The following is a 20,591-nucleotide window of genomic DNA, read 5'->3' on the forward strand; positions in this document are numbered from 1 at the left end:
CTTACGTATTAGATACTCTAATTGCTTAATTCGTTTGGCCGGATCTTTTGGTGTAATACCATGGGCACCAATTGACGTTTCGCTAATGAGTTCAAGTATGGCTGATGCTTCCTCAGTTGAGAAACCTAAAGTTTCTGCGCATTTATTAGACAAACCTTCGATATCCTCAAATGACATATTCAATGTATTGGGTAATCACCTTTGAAATTGTGTGCCACCACTGCTGTGTGTCTCCCAATGGAGGGAAGGAAAAGAAGCAGGAAGCACCTGCTCTCCATTTACGGCGGAAGCAGCTTGCACTCCAAAAGATATATTTTTTGCCATTACTCTCCAACATCAGGTAAACACATGAATTCCACCATTTTGTTACAAGACGTATTGACCGACTTGTGTATTGATTTGCTTTTCTTCTTTTTGATTTGGATTTTCCTTCTGTTCCGGCTCATTACGTGACCCGGTATGTGCACTTTTTTACTCTTTCAATTATTTGAACGATGAATGTCGAATACTTGTGTTGTTCAAAATATGGAAATTTGCTTATGGTTGACAAAATTGTAATTGTATGTGAACGTTATACTCTAGACTTGCCCTGATGAAGGATTATTTCCGAAATGCATTGGCACATGATAAGTCTATGAATAGAGTGATGGGTGGCAATCTCTTCCTCATGAAGGATAGTTGGGTGGCCATTAGTCACCTCTTTGTATGAAATAATAATCCTTTACTTGATGGATAAAATCGATTCTGAAAAACCAACATATATTTGACTTTCGTACTCTGTTAAGAATTTGTACTAAATGATTTATATTGAGTGGAATTACAACGAATACAGAACCCAACTAGGGACTTCAGAGAGCGGCTGTATGATTGGGTCTTCACCTAATCTTTGTGTTTTCTCTGCTTTTATAGTGCCAGAACGATATCTGTAGGGGCCAACGAACATTGCATTAAGAATCTGCTTATTCCTGATCTCAGGAAAGGCAAGGCGGTAGTGATGGATTACTATCGGGTGTGCGGCCAACAAGCATTCTTGCACCTCCCACCATCATGGGGGGGCTATTGTTCACTGGCCACGCTACACTGAACCCTACTTGTGATCCCAGAAGTACATTTGCAAGGGGGGCCAACAGAGACTTTTGCCACTATCACCTTTCCAACATCTGAAGAAGAAACAAGAAACATGTTGCCAGCACCAGCGTTCCACACCCTTCCTGGAAAAGAAAAATGTAAAAGCCTGTGAAGGAAGAAGAGAGCGAACTATCTGTCCAAAGACTCATCTAACTTGCTCAATGAAATACTGGACGAATACAGACTCTTCAGCAAAGCAGGGTCTTTCTTCGACTCTTTGTTACTGCCTGGTATGCAAACTGCGGCCAACGCTAAATGGCTGCAAATTGTCCTCTTGGAATCGATACAGCGGCTAACGACACTGAGCAAGGGTTCGTCGTAAACGTGGAACTCTGCACCTTGTGACTGATGACGATTCTCCATGTCCTAGATGTGCTCACTGCGATGGAACGAGGTGTGTGCAAAATGTTTGGGAATTTCTATTGTACATTCGTGCCTCACGAAGATGCTGAAAATGGTTCTCTTTCACAAATAATTTAAGCTGTACACAACCTGGGAGTGTGCATGAAGAAACAAGATGGAATACAGAGTGTAGATCGGTTCGATCTAACTTTCTCTTGGGCTCCATACTGGCTGGGGCGATTGTAAAAATGCTAGTGCCCGTCATCATCTTCATCTTGGTCATCTTTTACACCTGCCAAATGGGACTCTGATGTTGTGCCAAAGCAGTGCCCAATAGCGCAATGATGATGGTCTCAATTGGGGTAGCACCCAAAGCACCTTGTGGTACCACAGAGAATGGTACCCAGACAGACGACCCAAACAAACACTGCATGATAGTGATTTATCATCCCTTACACCCCTGTGGCAAAATAACCACACCCCCACAAGACCCCGAGAACTATGCAGAGCACTGGGTGGATTTAGCTGGGCATGGGAGTTGTATTTACATGACATGTACCCCAGAGGAATATGCCCAGTCTGGAGCAAGTTTGCAAGATGTTTGTAGAGCATGTGTTCCAAAGTACCGGTTGGCACCTTACTTGGAAGCTGAAAGGTTGGAGTGGGTGCGGAGGGGAGGAGAATATATGTTGAAATTTAGCTGCCAATAACACTGTGTGGGAGTTCGTTAATTTAGGATTAACGAAAGGGGGTAATGTTGGGAAGGAGACAGGGTATTCCCACCCCTCGCCCCCGGGCGATACCAAATGAGAAAAAATGCTAAGAGAGCAAATCTAGGGAGCAGGGGTGTGCACATAGAGGAGGGTGCGCGATCACCTTAGTGCATGCATTACACGCAATATGGTAGATGCGGGTATGAACGCCATCTTGGAAAATGGCAGCCATGTTAGAATTTAGGCCTAAGCGCAGCGAACAGCATTATGTATGTTAGTAAAAGATCCCTTGCATGAGCACAGACACCACTCTCACCCTGGCCAGGTTTCAGAGATCCATAAATTCCTCCATTGTCCAAGATGTTCAAGGCCCTCATGCCCTTGGAAGAATGCGCCCTGCAAGGTCATGAGAAGAGAGCTGAGCGCAGCTTGGCAGTACCATCCCACAGAATAGATAGCACGGCGCTCCTGCCCCCAATGATCCCAACATAAGAAAAACAGCTTTGCAATGCTTTCATCCTGAGACCCCCATATGCCACAGCACCATCCAAACCCAGACCACCGACCATAGAACTTTTACACCCCTCGATCGATCACCAACATAAGGCAAGGCTCTCACGCCTTCAGCAATGGGTCACGTGATTTGTGCAGCGTGGTGCAAGGTGGCATCAGACTAATAGCTTAAAACTAAGGGGGAGGACCTGGGGAGTTGCTGTTCTGTCTGAGAGCGAGTGAAGCATGTGAGTTAGTAGGATCTCGGCTCTACCCCTGCGCTCATCCCTGTATCTGCCAGGTGAATTGTTGTAACGATAATATAACATTGTTGTTTCAAGTAGCTAATTAGTTGTTAGGTCAGCTTCACCGTGGATGACGAGCCCAGCAGCGCCCACGTGAACAGGTATGGACAACTAAAGACGGACCAATGGCCTGACATCCCATATGGAGCAGGCCCTACATGTATAGGGCTCCTCCAATCGGTATTGTAGAATTGTACTATATGTCATGACGTCATCAGTGATGTCATTTGTGCTTATAATGTGCCGCACAGGTCTATGGAGCTCAGAACGTTCGGCAGCGGCAGAGTCCTTTGCTGACTCACTTCTATTTTGTAGAAATAAATACTTGTTATCCTTGCAAGTGTGTCTTGGGTCTTTATCCCTAGCAGGCTGTATTTTTTCTAGTGTGAGTGTGCAGTGGCGTGCCTTCACTGGTCATTTCCCAACTGATCCAACACACTGAATCTGTTGGTTGTCTCTACAGCCACCAGTCTGGCTTCAGAGCAGCCAGAGGCACGGAAACTGCTCTCCTGAACACCTGTGAAGACTTGCTCTCAAATCTTGATTCCAACTCTCCATCTGTTCTTATCCTTCTCAATCTTTCTTCTGCCTTCGACACGGTCAATCATGCCACCCTGACAAATCGGCTATATGACACCCATGGCATCATGGGCTGGGCACTGGACTGGTTGGCCTCATTCCTCTCTGACCGACCTTCCCTGGTTCAACTGCGCCCTTTCGCTCCCCTATCACACTCTCCACTTGTGGCATCCCACAGGGCACTATCCTCTCGCCATGGCTCTTCAACATTTATGTTGCACTTCTGACCCACCTGATCTCTTCCTTCTTGCCTCACTTCCAGTGTTATGCAGACAACATGCAGCTCTCCTTCATGCCTCCCTCTACTACCTCATCTTCCTCCTCTCTCATCCCTGACTGTCTGACTGCTATTCAGGCATGGTGTGCTGCCAGTGATCTCTGGCTCAGTGCCAGTAAGATTCAGCTCCTTCTCATTAGGACTCCAGCTCCCGCCTTCCCTCCTACCCTCTTGCCGGCCTTCTATGAGTCGCCCTCCCCTCGCCCTCTTGTGAGGCAAAAAACCTTTGTGTCATCCTTGACTCCTCTCCTCACATCGCGGACCTTGCTAAGAAGGTCCACTAGCAGCTGCACCTCCTCAAAGACATTCTCCCTTTCCTCACATTCCCCCATGAACTCAATGTCTCCAGAGCGCTGGTTCTCTCTATGCTGGACTACTGCAACAGCCTCTTCCTCAATCTTCCCTTTTCCTCCCATTGCCCCCTTCAAGTAATGCAGAATAGAACTACGAGACTTATCCTTGACCGCAAGCCCTGGGACCTCATCTCTCCATCCCTAAAATCTCTCCACTGGCTCCTGGTTGCTGCTAAAATCAGGTTCAATACGCTTTGCATCATCAACAAGAGTCTGGGAAGCCGCTAAATCAAACTTGTTCTCCCTAAATACCCCCCTGCTAGAGCCCTTCTGTGTTCTAGCTCCAACTCTCTGCAGAGCAGATGCTTCTCCAAGCAGAGAGTGGGGGTAGATCTTTCTCCTCTGCAGGAGCCTCCCTCTGTAATGGTCTCCCTGCCCTTCTCAGGCTTGAGTCGGATCTCCTTAAGTTTTGGAAGCTTAAGACACTCCTTTTCTCTTCTTCCTTCCCGCTCCCCTCCCCTGCTAGCACCCCGTCTGCTGACTGGCTCCTTGGTTCCATCTGAGTTCTGCTGGGCACCAAGACCCACCAGTCACCCAGTCCACCCCCAACCTCGCACTTAGTATGTGGAACTTCACCCCCTGCACCCCATTCAATCCCTGGCAAATGCCTCACTGGCCTTCCCTTAGCATGTGCCTAGCCCCTTGCCCTCGCCCCCTCCTCTACTTCTCTTTCACTTGCACTCTCTCCTCTTGCCCTGCACTTCCCTTCCCACCCTAGCACTTCGCATTTCTTGCCGATCTGCACTCCACCCCTCCTCCCCCTTCTTGTTACTGCACTTGCACGATCCGATTGTCGCAAGGCCTAGTAGGACCGTTATTCTATGACAAGACAGGAGGCTCATATTATGCATTCTAATCTTTACTCTGAAACCACAGCAGCAAAGAAAAAACTTTACAAACAAAAAAGTTTAAAACAGAACTAAACAGAGTTCAATGTCAATGCAAGGGGGAACTCCCCAATCCATCATGGAGGACAGCTCATGCCTTGCAGGAGGCCAATGAGCAGGGACCCTTCCTTATATAAGTCCATTACTCTAAACCCAACCCCTCTTTCTTTGCTGCTGAAATCCACAGCTAAGTCAACTCCTCCTAGTTGTTGCCTTAGTGTGAAATTATGGAGTTTAGAGTGTTTTTCTTTGAATAATATTGAAAGAGCCTTGGTGATTTATAACACTGTTCTGGAGAAATGGGCATTTCATGTGTGTTTGCATTACTTACTGAAAGTCGCGTTCGCGCTCGAACGCTTTCCTCCAGTCCAGAGTGTTACATTGTAGCGGTGCTCCGTATGGAGCTTTCCGCTCGTTAATGGTTTCTTGTTGCCTTTCTATAACGGCGTTCGCGTCTTGTTTACTTTAATTTGGCCGCGTCGCCCGCCTCATTTAACAACTGGGCGGCGACGCGCGAAATGTTTTTCCCTCAAGAGAGGGTTTGTTTATTGGTTAAGCGGCGGTCTCCCCGGAGCCAGCACGCTCGTTCCCTCAGTTTGTTTTGTGACGCGCGCGGTCTGTTCAAGAAGCTCAGCTTCTTCCGGCGCGCGTCACGGCGGTTAAGACTGGCCTTGCAGGTCAATGAGTTCACACGCGTCGCGTGTGTGTTGTTTCCATTTTATACGCTGCTCGCGTATGAAGTCAGGAGGTTACAGGCTTTGCCTGCTTTGGGACCCGGCTGGGAGGCGGCTCGCTAGGGCCTTATTGTAGTTGGTGAAGCTCTTTAGTGAGCACTTCTACAGCGGGCAGCTGTCCTCTTTATTTATTTTTAAGTTGAACGCCTTGTTTTCTTTGTTTGGGGTTTATTTCTGTTTAATATGTTTATTAGGTTTACTTTTTATATTATGTGCATATGAGTTCAGGAAGGCTTCTGTTGCAGCACAAGCGACATAGCTCAATAAGAGGGATACCCCCATTGGCGGTATACACATATGTATGTGTGTATATGTTTATATTTATGTATATGTATTTACTTGTGGATATATATGTATATATTTAAGAATTGATTTTTATTTTGTGTTTGAATTGATATTTCAGCTTATATTAACACTAGTTAGCCTACTGAAGAGCCTCATGCGATGCCAATCTGCTGTTATTTATTTATTTATTTACTTATTTATTTATTAAACACTGCACAGGGCATAGGGGATTTGCCTTCACTGTAGCTGCCATAGCCTGTTCAGTTTCAGGTTCTGCTTGAGTTCTAATTCGAGGTTAGCCCTCGTGTACTGATGGTTGCCTCATCCTGCTGGGATGCGCAGTTTGAGGTTCACATGCTCAGTGCACCCCTCCCTTAAACCTGGCAGAGTTTTTTGTTTAAGGGCTGCTGTTGGCAGATGTCAGTATCTTCCCTGGATAGGTGCAGCCACCTGCTCGGCGGCGAGGTGGCCTATGTGGTTTCTGCGAGGTGACCCCTCGTATACAGCTGGGTCCACACCCTGCTTGGGTGTACAGTTTCAGATACACTTACTCAGTGTTTTCCTCCCTTAAAGTAGGCAACTTGGTAATTACCTTAACCGGTGTGTGCCATATCCTGCTCGGTTTCAGGTTCTGCCTGAGTTCTAATGCGAGGTTACCCCTCGTGTACTGCTGGTTCCACACCCTGTTTGGGTGAGCAGTTTGAGCTGCACTTACTCAGTGTTTTCCTCCCTTAAAGTCGGCGACTTTGGTAATTACCTTTACCGGTGTGTGCAATAACCTGCTCGGTTCAGGTTCTGCCTGAGTTTTTTATGCGAGGTACCCCCTCGTGTACTGCTGAGTGTCACACCCTACTCGGGCGAAGCAATTGGAGGTGCACTTGCTCAGTGTATCCCTCCCTTAAGGTCGCCAGTTTTGTTTAAGTGCTGCATATGGCAGTTGTCATTGTATTTTTTCTGTAAACATGCCGTATCCTGCTCGGTTTCAGGCTTTGCCTGGTTTCTATTGCGAGGTACTCCCTCGTGTACTGCTGGTTGCCACGCCCTGCTGGGGCGAGCAGTTGAGGTGCACTTACTCAGTGTACTCTTTGCTAAACAATATGTTTAAGTGTTGACTGGAGCACTTTTGCATTTCCAGAATTGTCAGTAACCCGGATAGTTCAGTAAGTATCACCTTCTATAAGGGCCGGGGATTCGGACCCTTGTGAGGGCGTAACCCCTCTTCTTTGGATATTTTAAATATTTTCAATATTTTAAATATTTTTATATTTTATATTTATTTATTAAGTTCTTTAAAGAAAAGACTGTGAGGAGGTGGTTATAACAGACTCATGTGGGGGTTGTACCTTCCCTCTAGCCATCACTATGGTGTTAACCTTCGTCTTAGTAAAAATTCTGATGCCCTTTACCTTAGTTAGATTTGGGACAACTCAGTCCTTTCCTTAGGTTTTTGCTTTCCCCAATAACAATTGCTCCACCCAATGCTCGTGCTGATTAAGCTGCAGAGAGTTTTTCTCTCAACATGAGGGGAGAAAATGATACTTTATGCCCCTTTTGAGGTCTGCAGGGCTTGACGCTCTCTTTAGTGGGGAAGTGTTCCCTTACTATTTGTCCCATTTGGACATTCTTTTACTATTGAACTATTGGTGGAGACAAGCCAGCTCGAGGGTAACTGTTCAGTTTGTTGCAAGACACGTTGGACAACCATGTTCTGCTTGGATGAAATGTTTGGAAACACTTGCTGATTTCAGGTGGGTGAGTTGCCAAATAATAACTTTCTGGCGCCTGCCCCATGGGCTTCCTCCCAAAGCTTGGCCTATTGTTCAGCTGTCTGTCTGGCAGCGTGTTACAATTTCTCCTCTGCTCGAGGAGTATAGCAAGGCTTCGATATACTCAGGAGAGTTGTTTAGCCTCTTTTGTTATGTACATATATTTTCTACAGTGCAGCGAATGGAGTGCTGGCTTCACACCCGTGATCAGCCTACTGATGCAGGTTCCTATCTTGGAAGGGTATAAATCAGTCGTTTATCCCGCTGCAATCGATGAATAAACACCTCACACCACACTGGTGGTAGTAGTGATGAGTAATACTAGTATACCTGAGGGTTCGTAGCACTATACAAGTGCTATTTTGCTATGGGCAATGTGCTTAATATTCCTTCCCTGATTACCTTAGTGGCCAGCTCAGCCTCACAAAACACGCAGAGACTCTGACCTCGGGGTCTGAGGGGCAGTGGTCCCAATATGCTTTCACAACCTTTTCCTTTACGAGGCATGGTATTTCCCCAGAGTGCTTTCCCCCTCATTCCCCTTCCCGCCATCCTTGGGGAGGGTTGCATCAGGATATTACACCTCTTGGAGTACACCCGAGGGTTTCTGTTTTCCTTTACAGGAATTCTGACTCGTGACCAGTGCAGACTCGCACTGAGCATTTCCCTCCCGTCAGTTTACTTCCTTTGCGCTAATGCCTGATATTTCCATAAGTTCATTTGAGCCCATTTCATGGTCAGGGGGTTGGTTGGAAGTGCAAGAGTGTATTTATTTATTTTAAGGGTGTAAAGCGAGGCTTTAGCGTGGTCCTCGGGGTAGCCTTCTTTTGGGTTGCAAGGGTTTCCTTAGATAAGTGGGGAAGGGTTCTCCTCCTTTGGGGAGGTTCAATTTCCCTTGGTGGGATAGAGGGGTTTGGAAGCGCTACTAATCTCCCATCCATGTCTGTCAGTGCGTTTCCCAGAGGGCTGGGATATATACATATATATATATATTTAGTTAATGACTCGTGTCGCCTAGTCTCCTGCATGGCAGGTAGACCTATTAGGTTTTCACAGGAGATTGTTGGTTGCAATAAGGTGCCAGCTCTGGGTGCTGGGAGCTTCAAGGTTCTTCAAATTGCATAAGGTAGAGGATAGTTCTCTTCTGGGGAGCGACTTCATTTTAGCTGCTTAAGGATCAGTTCTTTACAGTTTAGAGTACTTGTTGAGTCTTTGGAATTTAGAGGGTCCTCCTTCGGTTAGTTTATGATCCTCTGGGGGAGTCATCAACCATGGAGGAGGGTACAAGATCAAGCATCGGGCACATCTGCAAAGGGGTTCAGATTTCACTATAATGGTAGTGGTTGGATATAAGATACATTTTTCTCTTTGCCAAGTTTGGTCTCTTAGAGGTCAGGTTTGTAAATATCTGCCTTTGTCATGGTAGCAAGGTCCTTCGTCAATAGCTTGGGAGGTCTGATGGTCTCCGTTTTGGGTAATTTGGCAGGTTTAGCTTTCAGGTGGGGCCTGCTCTTCCATTCTGCTTCCGCCTCCAGAAGACATACCTTCTTTATTATATTCATATGTCTGTAGACAATTGTGGGTTAAGTCTATTGCTTTTCATCTCCGTTCAGGATGGGTCGTCCTATTATAGATTAATAAATGACCTTTTTACTCCCATTTTACCTTTTTATGAAGGTTTGTCTTCCCACTCGTTCCCCAGTGTAGTTATGTAACATGCCCTGTCTTTTATGCGATATCTTCCTTTAATGCATGAGATGGCCCATCCTACTAGTGTAGAAAACTTGGTTCAGTGTTTCCCCTCTTTTAACCAGTTGGGTTTGGTGACCTGTAAGGAAAGCTGGAATTGGCACATCTTCCAGTTGTTGGTCTGCAGGGGATTTGGCTATGCCTTATATGACAGTTATTAAAGCAGCCTAGTCTTGGGCAATTCTCTGGTGGCCAGTTGGTTGATCTAATGAAAGTATTTAAAGAATTTTCTTCTCCTATTATTTTATTATATTGTCTATGGTATTGATGATGTTGTGCTAGTAAGATGCAAGGGCTTTGAACTTGCATAATATGAGCCTCCTGTCTTGTCATAGACTGGCTAATCCCCCACACTAACGTGAGATGGGGGTTTAGATTCTATTAAAGACAAGGAGGCGATCATTATCCCACCCACCCACCCTGGGTATGATATGATATGACAGTTATGATACACATGTACACAGATGTTTTAAGAAAGAACAGTCTTTGGTTTGTTGGTCTTCCCATCCACCCACCCTTCTTGCTTGTTTTACAGCTACGAGTTGAGATTTTGAGCAGGAGGGTGGCTCACAGCTTCAAGTTATGGAGTGCGTGGTACGAGAGCTTCGCTGGATTTGCCTTCATCGTTTATCATCTGATCTGTGCAGTGGACGTCTGGTTCAAGACAGCTACAGAAAGAGGGGTTGGGTTTAGAGTAATGGACTTATATAAGGAAGGGTCCCTGCTCATTGGTCTCCTGCAAGGCATGACCTGTCCTCCACGATGGATTGGGGAGTTCCCCCTTGCATTGACATTGAACTCTGTTTAGTTCTGTTTTAAACTTTTTTGTTTGTAAAGTTTTTTTCTTTGCTGCTGTGGTTTCAGAGTAAAGATTAGAATGCATAATAATCGCCTCCTTGTCTTTAATAGAATCTAAACCCCCATCTCATGTTAGTGTGGGGGATTAGCCATTGTTCTCTTTCTCCCTTGACCCCTCCACTTTTTTGTCTTGAGGTGCCTTGAAACACCTTTTGTTGTATAGGCGCCTTACAAATATTCAATAAATAAATGACAATTGGGTATGAATGGGGAAGTGATGTCATGGCCGTGTTTTCAAGTGTCCTGTAAAATGAGTTTAGAAGGTTTGTCACCCAACCCTCCCTCAAGTTGTCATCCCACTAAAAGCACTGCTCTCTCCCAGCGGCCAGGACATGTACCACCTGCTGCATAATGGTTAACTGGAGAAAGCTTGGCTTATGTCTGGGAGCAGATCTGTTTGCAGTTTACCCGTCCATCCATGTCAGATAGGGAAGCACGAGTCAATTCAATTAAGCTCACAGATCAGTGCAGCGGACTCATTAGGCAACAAAGGTACCTTACACTGCTGTATATTAAAAAAAATAACATATCTGGCTGTGTCCCACATTGCTCCCTCACCTGGGCTGGGAGTGCGGTTTAAACGGGAGAGGCTGAAGAGAATAGAGTAGGAATTAGCTGGGACGGACAGCATATAAGGGGGAACTGCTCTCTCCTGAAGCAAAGCACGTAAGGTGAATCATTCCAGTGGCAGGGCATTGTTAAAAGTTAAACAAGACAGTTCTTCACTGACACCGGATTTCTGTCGTGAACACCGCAGCGTTCCGAGAAGATTTCCTGTGTAGGTACTCGCTCACTCCGAGGTAAAGCGTCAAAATGGAAAGGGGCATGCATTGTGGCGCCGGGCACGCGTGGGCTGGGGGGCTTCTCTGAGCTTGCGCCGTAGAGGTCCCGCTTTCTGGGGCCTGCGCCCTAGTTTCGAGTAATGGGAATGATTACGCCACATGTTTCGAACCTTGCGCTACTGTGCCAAATACATACACCGAGGGCATAACATTCTAAGCACCTGGGAGGGACATTTATTCCCAAAAAAAATTCTCCATAGGAATGCATTAAGGTTAGAATTCTTGTAGGTGGCAGAGCGTGGAAACAGCCATACTTTTCATTGAAAAATCTGGAGTCTAGCACCTAAATCGGGAGAGTTGGCATGTATGTGAGGGCCCTCTGTACTCAAACAGCCCATTATGTTAGAGTGCCATGCTATGCGCATGGTCACGTGGTGCCCAGTTAATAAAGGTGGGCCCCTGCAGCGCAAGTGCCAGTTGAGCAGGGCACCCGTTGAGTGCACATCAGTGTCTGTGTCATCCTTATTGCTCTGGGCCTGGCCTGGACTAGGCCCATCACCACACTGGCGGCAAGGCAGGTGATCCCACGTGTGCGCCGGCAGCCTGTTCCTGCTTACTGCAGGCTCCTGGTGTGCCATTGTGCTTTGCTGCCTCGTGCCTCCTCCGCCACTTCCTCTGCCTAGTGACCAGGACTGTAGGGGGCGGCAAACGCTGGAGAAGCTCACCACCCCGCTCCAGCCCCCAGTGCAGGGATTTCAGCAACAACAAAAAGAAGAGAAGTGAAGCGTGGGGGGAAGAGAGACAAGACACATGCACAAGACCACCCAGGCCCTCTTCGGTACGTGCTCTGTGGTGCGTTTATCACACGGCACCCAGCACTATCCTGAGGGATAGTCCCCCCAATCAGCACCACATGCTGACAGCATCTTGCTGGGGAAAGCCAAGCCTCTGGCACCACATGCTCCTGTCACAGATTGTGTTGCAGCTCCTCAGGGGAGTGCTTGCGCACCAAGGCAGACCGTCATCACCCTGGGATTTGGCGGTGGAGGGTCTCACGGGGTTGCAACTCAGGAGGGGAGTGCTTGTGCGCCCTTGCCCCACATTTGACTTTGACATTGCATCTATCAAGTAGGAAGCCCCTGCGTCTGGTCCGGCCAGGGGCCACTACCGCAGTGTGTCATGGGGGAAGAAAATGAGGCACCTGCGGCTCCTAGAATACCATGTTCAGCGGCACATCCTGCACCATTGCAAGAATTTGATGTCACTGAGACCCCGTCATTGTTAGGACACAGATGGATTGCATGAGTGAAAAGACTGGGCATGTTCTTCAAGGCCACGGGTGAGGATGATGATGAAATAATGCTTTACTCGGCTGGCCCGGGTTTCCACAACATCTTTGCGCCCATGGCCAATGTCGACTATGAGAGGACCCTCATGAGGACTACTGTACAAAAGGAAGGGGAGTCTCTTGATGCCTTTCTCTGCAGGCTATGACGCATGTCGGTGGCATGTGCTTGCCCTGCTGTGAGGCATGAAGTGGACCAGCAAGTGATACAGAGATGCCTTGCAGTCAAATTAAGGCACCAGATGCTGCACAGGCCCGAAACCACGCTAATGTGTATCCTAGAGCTAGGGACGTCCCACAAGCTGGCGGATGTCCGGCCAAACGAAATATGCTCGGCAATGAAGGCCGTCAAGGTGGAGGATGCCTGCCGTTTCAGCGAGGTGACAGGTGCCAACAGTGAAGCAGGAAAGAGGAAAACGTGGGGGAGATGGCCCTATTCCTCAACTGCGGGTACAACCTGCCCCATCTCAAAGACTGCCGGGCGAAGGGCCATGTGTGCGGACACTATGGCATACCAAACGACTTTGCACACATCTGCAGGGCGCCGGCACTGTCACACTTGAGGGGGCAGGCGTCCACAAGGCCAGTGACTCAGAGGCTGCAACGCAAAGTGGCCCAAGTGGAACAACTGACAGCAGAGGACGACGACCCCGAGGAACAAGAAGATGATGAGGCGGATGTATTCTTCATCTCGGGTATGTCTGTGCTGCAATGGTCAGGACAGCGCCAGCCCAAGTGCGTGGTCCACATCTGTGATTCCCCTGTCCCTGTACTGATTGACACTGGTGCCTCAGTGAGCGAAATGGCAAGGACCATTAACGGCAATTGAACAATGCCCAACCCCGAACCAAGACAAAGGTGTGCATATTCACATTCAGAGGAAAACACCCACTATTATTGGAAAGTGTGTTTGTAGCCCGGGTCTGTCACGAGGACGTGCCAATCAGAGCCTGTTTCTTTGTCACCAGGGTGAGGGAAGTGACTTTGCTGGGGTGCACAGCTGCTGAGGTGCTTCACACTGTGAAATTCGTGTTTGGGGTATACCTCGAGGACGTTCAAAGCCTGATAGCTAGATATGCGAGTGTTTTAGACAGAATTGGCAGGCTAGTGGGTGACCCGGTGCAGTTGCACATTGACACACGGTCCAACCTGTCGTGCTGAAGCATCGCAGGGTCCCATTTCATCTGATGGAACTCGTGGAACAAGAGTTGGATAATCTGGTCAAGTTGGACATCATTGAGAAGGTGGATGGACCCACCCCGTGGGTTTTGCTCATTGTGGTTGCAAGAAAGCCCAAACAACCTGAGGCCATACGCATCTGTGTGGATATGCGCCTCCTGAATAGAGCGATCCGATGGGAGAGACACATCATGCCCACATTGGACAACATCCTGGCAGACCTTCAGGGTGCGCACTATTTCTCCAAGCTGGGCCTTTGTGCCGTTTACCATCAGGTCGTGTTCGATCCTGAATCACGCTACATAACCCTGTTTACTACGCACAAGGGCCTGTACAGGTACGAGCGCCTGAGCTTTGGAATATCATCAGCCGTGGAAGTGTCTCAAAACACCATCAGAGGGGCGCTTCGCTTACTGGCCTGAAAGGGGCAAAAAATAGAAGCAACGACGTCATGGTCTACGCGGAGTCCGAACAAGAACATCTGGAGAGACTCGAAAATGTCCTAAAGCGTATCCAACCATTGTGTCTAACCCTGCACCAAGTGTGCACTGTTGCAGAGGAGGATCTAGTTCTTTGGATTCCTGTTCCATTCCAGGAGAGTGGTATTTCCTCTGACCCGGCAAAGGTAAAAGACATACAGGAGGCCTGTGCGCCAGTGAATGTGTCAGAGGTGACTAGCTTCCTGGGGATAGCCACATACTGTGGATGGTTCATACGGAACCTGGCCACCCTAGCTGAACCGCTTAGGAACCTCACGAAGAAGGAATGTGTGTGAAGGTGGATGGCACTGGAACAGAGCGCGTTTCAATGAGATAAAAAGGGCCCCAACAGTGGAGGACACAATGGCGTTTTTTATGACCTGGGCAAGAGGTCGGAGATCACAGTGAACGCCAGCCCATTTGGTTTGGGAGCTATGCTTATGCAGTCGAATGAGAGTGGATCAGATCAGCCAGCGGCATTCGCCATCCGGGCTCTGTCAGCATCCAAGCAAAGGTACTCCAAAATTGAATGGGAGGCTCTGGCAGTGCTATGGGGTGCAAATATTACCACCTGTACATCAACGGCTAACCCATGAAAGTTGTCACTGACCACAAGACTTTGATACCGATCATGACGGGCTCTTCCTCCAAGCCGCCGGCCAGGATTAAGTGGCTACTGTAAGGAACTCATGGTGGCAACAGTAAAGACAGACACAAGTGATCACAGTTCAAGGGTGTTTATTAAACTGTATATACAGGTTTGAAAAACGCCTAATCGAAACCTAAATCTAAGAGGGGAATAAGCTACGACCATGAAATAGTAATAAGTCAATCCTAGTGGCTTGTCAAATAAAAGGGCATATACTAAGAGAAACCTATTGTCAATCGTTAAGCTAAATACAAACAAAAAGTGTGGAATAGGATTCACAGGAAAGAAGTGTTTACAAATAATAATAATGAGCACGGGACAAGGCAGGACTCCGGGAATGCAGCACACGCTCAAGCTTTCCCAGCATAAGACTACAGTTCTGCTCTCAGCTATCAGGGCCTTCAGTGGTTAAGCCTCTTTTCTACAAAAAGTCTCTTGCCTCCGAGGATCTGATGTGTTCCAAAATAATAAACAAAAGTTCCTTTCTGCTTGTACATTGGGTGATGTCTTTTCATCCCTGGATGCCCCTCTTCTGGGCTCAGACCCTCAAACAGTTCCTTTTTCCAAAAAACATAAACAAAGGTTCTGGCTCCGTTTTCATTTGGATAATGCTTTCTCACCCCTGGGTCCCCCTATTTCGGGCTCTGACATCTCTCGAATATCAGCCTCCCTCCGTCGGGTTCACTCTGGCTCGCATTCACAAGATTTCTTCGTTGCATTCATATGTTGGTGGGGTGATTATTTCTCACCCCTGGATGTCCCTCTTCCGGGCTCAGATCCTTCTCAACTGTTTGCCTCTCTCTGTGGGGTTCACTATGGCTTTTAACACAATCTCATCTGAGATATTCACAAATCTTAATGTCTTTTAAACAGTTCACTGTGGACATCCCTCTGCTGGGTTCACTCTTGTCAACACACTATTTATCGGGACTTTTGGATTTGCCCCCTCTTTTTCGGCATCCTTCTGTCAGGTTCACTCTTGCCATCTTTGTCAATCCAACAATTCCTTGACAATTATTTACGATGCAGGATTCACTTCCCTTAGCTTCATGATCATCTGCCGGTCAAAGACTTTCAACTTTACAGAGGATTTTACTGGACCCCTGTATGACCATTTTGATCCTTGTCTCGCCTTTCCCAAGGGCTTCTGGTAAAAGTAGTTTCAACATTAGTAATTGCCTAGATTTTCCAGAGTGATCACCCACCTGGTACCCGACTCCTCTGTCGCTGATTTTCCCCTCTCACATTGACAGTTCCTTGTGCTTTCTGCAATTAGCCGTTTGATACTTTTGTTCAACACAGTTCGGTTTCTTATCGGCTCTCCCCTCGACTCACTGGCTGTGATGACCCGCTTGGCTTTTCTTGTCCCTGGAGTCAAGGCCGGTACCACAATGGTAATCGCCTCTCCTCGGCTCAGTTATCAGCAGAGGAGGGCCTTGTGTACCGTTGAGATCTTCTGCGACACACGCTGGCTATTGTTTGCAGTCTTACAATTCCTTTCGTGGAGGTTTCACTGGGCTTAGTCAGAAAGGGCAAGGTTGCTTATCTCCTTGTCACCCCCTCGGTTTACACCGTCTTTCTCCTCCTCTTGTACTGTTGTGCTGAGTTAGCTCTCTCGTCGTGAAGTCTGCCTTGCTCGCATTGTGGTCTCATGCTCCACCAGTTAACCCTGTGGGGAAGGAAACGGGCCATCAGGTGTGTGTGATTCTGGTCAATTGCCTGACTTTGACTGATCCTTGTGTTGGGACATGTCAGGTAAACGGCTCTGGTGTTTGTCTGTCGTCTTTCGTGGTGTGTGAAAGTGTTTGTGTCAGAAAAAGGGGGTTTTGGGTAGAGCGTTTGAGTGTCCCACGTGGTATGTTGGGGAAAAGGTGTTCTAAGAAGAATAACGCACATCACCCATCGGTGTCCCACTTCCACTACCCGAGGATCCCCATCCAGGTGATCCTCCCTCACTGGTCCACCCCCAGGAACTGGATCCAATAGCGATGGCTGTGTCCTGGCCACCTGGATGACAGATCTCCAGGGACTAGTCAGGGAGACACCTTCAGGTTTCTCACACTACTCGCTCTGCAGGAGTATGGCATCAAGCTGACCATCCGCCACGGAAACACTAGCGCTGCCTACTACCTGTCACGCCATCCCAGTTGGGGGAATGAGAGTACAGATGAGGCGGAAATAGATGAGTACCTGAATAGTTTGGCGGAAGCAGTTATCCATGTCCCCATGTCAATTGATAACATCAAAAAGGCTTCGTGGAGGACGAGTGCTTCAAGATACTACAGGCTGCTGGAACGAAGGGTGAGTGGTAGAGAGTCCTCGAAAGTCTTGTCAAATGCACCACAGAGGTGAGGAAAGCGCTAGAGCAGATGTGGAGAGTGAGGGGAGCACTCACTTTCATGGGAGACGGTATCGTGTTAAGAGGTTTGAAGATGGTGCTTCCTGCCAGCCTCGTGGGCCAATAATGGACCTGGCGCACAAAGCTCACCAGGGTGTGGCCAAGACCAATGGCCCGTCTCCGCATGAAGGTGTGGTTTCCTGGCCTTGAGGAACAGGTGGAGGAGTTTGTCCGAAGCTGTTTGTGGTGTCAGGGGTTGCTGCCACACCGATATGAGCCCCGGATTGAGTTGATGGAAAGAAGCTATGTGCCTTGGGGCACGATACACCTGGACTTCGGGTGACATACAGGGGCTATCATTTTGTGGTCTGGGTCGAGATACCCTGATGTCGAGTTTGTAGAGTCCACGTCTTTGGAGGACGTAATACCAGTTTTGGAGAAAGCCTTTGCCACGCATGGACTCCCAGTGGAAATCTGCTCCGACAATGGGCCACCATTCCAAGGTAGGAGATTTGTGGAATATTTGCAAGACCTTGGCATCACTCACTGAAAAATCACGCCTCTGTAGCCGAGGGCAAAAGGGGAGGCCAAAAGACTGATGCAGACTGTAAGATATCCCAGATAGCCCATGGACAAGGGGAATGTGAGAAGCGCTCCGTGTACCAATTCTTGGCAGAGTATCGTGCAACTCCTTACTGTTGCACTGCGGTATCCCCAGCAGAGGCGCTATTCCAAAGGTGCCCGCAAGGACTTCTGCTGGATCACACACCACAAATGGCGGGTGTCATTGATGATGCAGTATCCGAGGGAAGAAGAAGAGCCAACAAGAGGGAGAACGACTGCAGGCAACTGAGGAGCGAACACCTAGAGGTCGGTGACTGGGTGCTGGTGAGAACAAGAAGTGTGAGAGAAGTTTCTTTTCCCCACGAGACGGTCCCACTCACAGTGATGGAAATGGCAACAGCATCGGATGGCAACACAACGGTGACCACTAACTCCTGTTTCTTCAGGAAGATGTTACAGTCGCCAGAGTCAAGTCCTGACCGGCGTCGGAGACCTGAGCACCTTCCGAGGTGGCCAAGCCTGGACAGCGAGAGGGAAGGAACCAGTGAGGAAGGATCGGCATTCAGCAGTGGGGAAGATGGCCCGACTGACCAAGGAGGAGGTCTGGAATCAGCAGAGGATGATCCTGGCGGGGAGAGGAGCTATCCTGTCCGTGCTGCATGCAGCCCAGCTGCCTGTGTGTCTTTGAAGTGGATCTCCCCTGATGCCGTAAGGCACCCGTTGGGGCAACTTTCCAGAGGTTATCATTGAACTTGGTTACTCATGTTACATGGTTGTGCTGTGCATGTACACACCAGTTCTGTTTGTTGTTTGTTTGTTTGAAAATATGAAAAGGGTGGAGTGTAGTGTGCCCCTTTAAGTGCTGTGCTATGTACACAGTCACTTAGTACCCAGTTAATAAAGGTGGGCCCCTGCGGCCCATGCACCATTTGAGCAGGGGACCCGTTGAGTGCATATCAGTGTTCGGGTCTTCCTTTTTGCTCTGGGCCTGACCTGGACAAGGCCCATCACTACATGGCTTATGTATCTTCCTCTCCGTCTGGTTTTCCTGCATATTTTAATATTTTTGGGATTATTATAATGTCTGCAAATGTGCAATAATAATGGTGGTGCTTTAGCGTGTGTTATGTGAACCGTTGGCAGCAGTAGCCCCTCTCGATGAACTTGGCCTCGAGGTTCTGTTTCTGCCACTCTGCATCAGCACTTGAAAACATTCTGTGACCAAAAAGAGAAAGTGTCTTTAGAGTTTCACAAATAGTAATTAGAATAATGATAACATCACAGGAGTCAATCACATTTAAATACGTTGCAATGCTTTAACAGGCACTCAAGAAGCAAGTACACTGTGTGAGAGGCGTTGTTAACCATGTCTCTGCATTAGTGTGGTATCCAACAAACTCAGAGTATTCCTAGACTATATATCGGTGTTCATTTTCTTATCAAAAATGGTTAAATTGTATTTCAAAGACTGAAAGAAACAGAGTGAAATGAACTGCATCTTAAAAAATTACCATAATTCCTTTCTGTCGTTCCTCTGACGGAATAGTGTGTCATGCACCCTCTGCTTTCCAATCACCCACCATTCACACCTCTTAAGGGACATGCAAAAGACTAAAGCCAACCCTCCTACCCCCCCATTACCTACACACACAGCTGTGCTTGCAGCAATTTCACGTTAATCAGTGGCTTAGATGCAGAAGATAAATGCTGATCGCTCTGGGTGCAGGGTTCCGAGGGGGCTCATCAATGGGCTTTATTGTATTGTGTTGTATTGTATGTGGTTATTTATATAGCGCTCTTTCCCCATTTGTATGGCCTCAATGCGCTTTTTCCTGGGTAGAACGCCCACAGTGACCAAAGTCAATGTGTCAAGGAAAGTTCTAGAAGTTTCGTTTTAGGAGATGAGTGTGTGCATTTTGCCGGTCTAGGGCTTGGGTGGCTGGTTAGGCTCGACTAAGCAGCCCAATGGTCCAGGCACATGGGAGGGCGCTGTTGGAGGTCGCGATAGAGCGCTATTGTTGAGAGATTCGATGTGTGGCTTGCTGTACCAAATTTCTTTTCATTGGTAGTCGCTGTATGCTAGTGGCAGAGGTGTTGAGGTACGTCTGGTGTTTCAGTGTGCATGGTTATGTGTGCTTTCAGTGTGCATGGTTGTGTGTGCTGCTAGACCAGAAAGCATAGCCGCAGCTGTATTCTATGGTGCCTGGGTGCCTGGTTGTGCCCGAGGCCTGTGTCCTCAGATGTGATGTAGGTATACATACCAGAGGTCAAATGCTGCTAGTTCACTGCAGATTTTGAAAAGATTAGCAGAGTTATTAGATGCGAGGGAGACCCGTGCCTGAATGTGGGCTCTTTTCTTTGCATGGATGGCGAGTCTGTATTGCCTTTGGAGCAGGCGGCAGGCCAGTTTGTCAGAGGATGTGCCTGAGGTTAGCCACTTCCATTCTGCTGCCCTGCACTTTGGTTTCAGGACTGCAGGTTTGGTGTCGTACCAAGTGTTACACTTTGAGGCAGGTTTCAGACGGATCCTCATGACTGGGACAAGAATGTCAAGAGTGTTGGTGATGGAAAGATGAAGGCTTCTGAGGACAGAGTCAGAGGTGGGAGGGTGGAGGTGGAGGCGAAAGAAAGCCGTAACCACTTGTTTCATCGGGTGGATGTTAGTGCATAAGGTTGGTGGGATTTTTGGGCGGGGAGGCGGTAAGGGGGCCAATGGGACCCATAGGGGAGGAGCGGAGAGAGTGGTCTGACCAGGAGAGACGGGTGACTAATAAGGGGAAGAGAGGT

General features: G+C 48.0%; 1 long non-coding RNA gene across 1 annotated transcript; it reads left to right on the plus strand.

The window, feature by feature from the left end:
• The first annotated feature begins 259 nt into the window (after window positions 1-259).
• Window positions 260-756, plus strand: LOC138579459 (uncharacterized). Its single transcript, XR_011304013.1, has 2 exons — window positions 260-340; window positions 583-756. It is a non-coding gene; the product is annotated as an uncharacterized lncRNA (long non-coding RNA).
• Window positions 757-20,591: the final 19,835 nt, after the last annotated feature.

This window comes from Ambystoma mexicanum, chromosome 3p (genome assembly GCF_040938575.1).
Source record: "Ambystoma mexicanum isolate Mex_15411 chromosome 3p, UKY_AmexF1_1, whole genome shotgun sequence".
In the NCBI taxonomy this organism is placed as follows: domain Eukaryota; kingdom Metazoa; phylum Chordata; class Amphibia; order Caudata; family Ambystomatidae; genus Ambystoma; species Ambystoma mexicanum.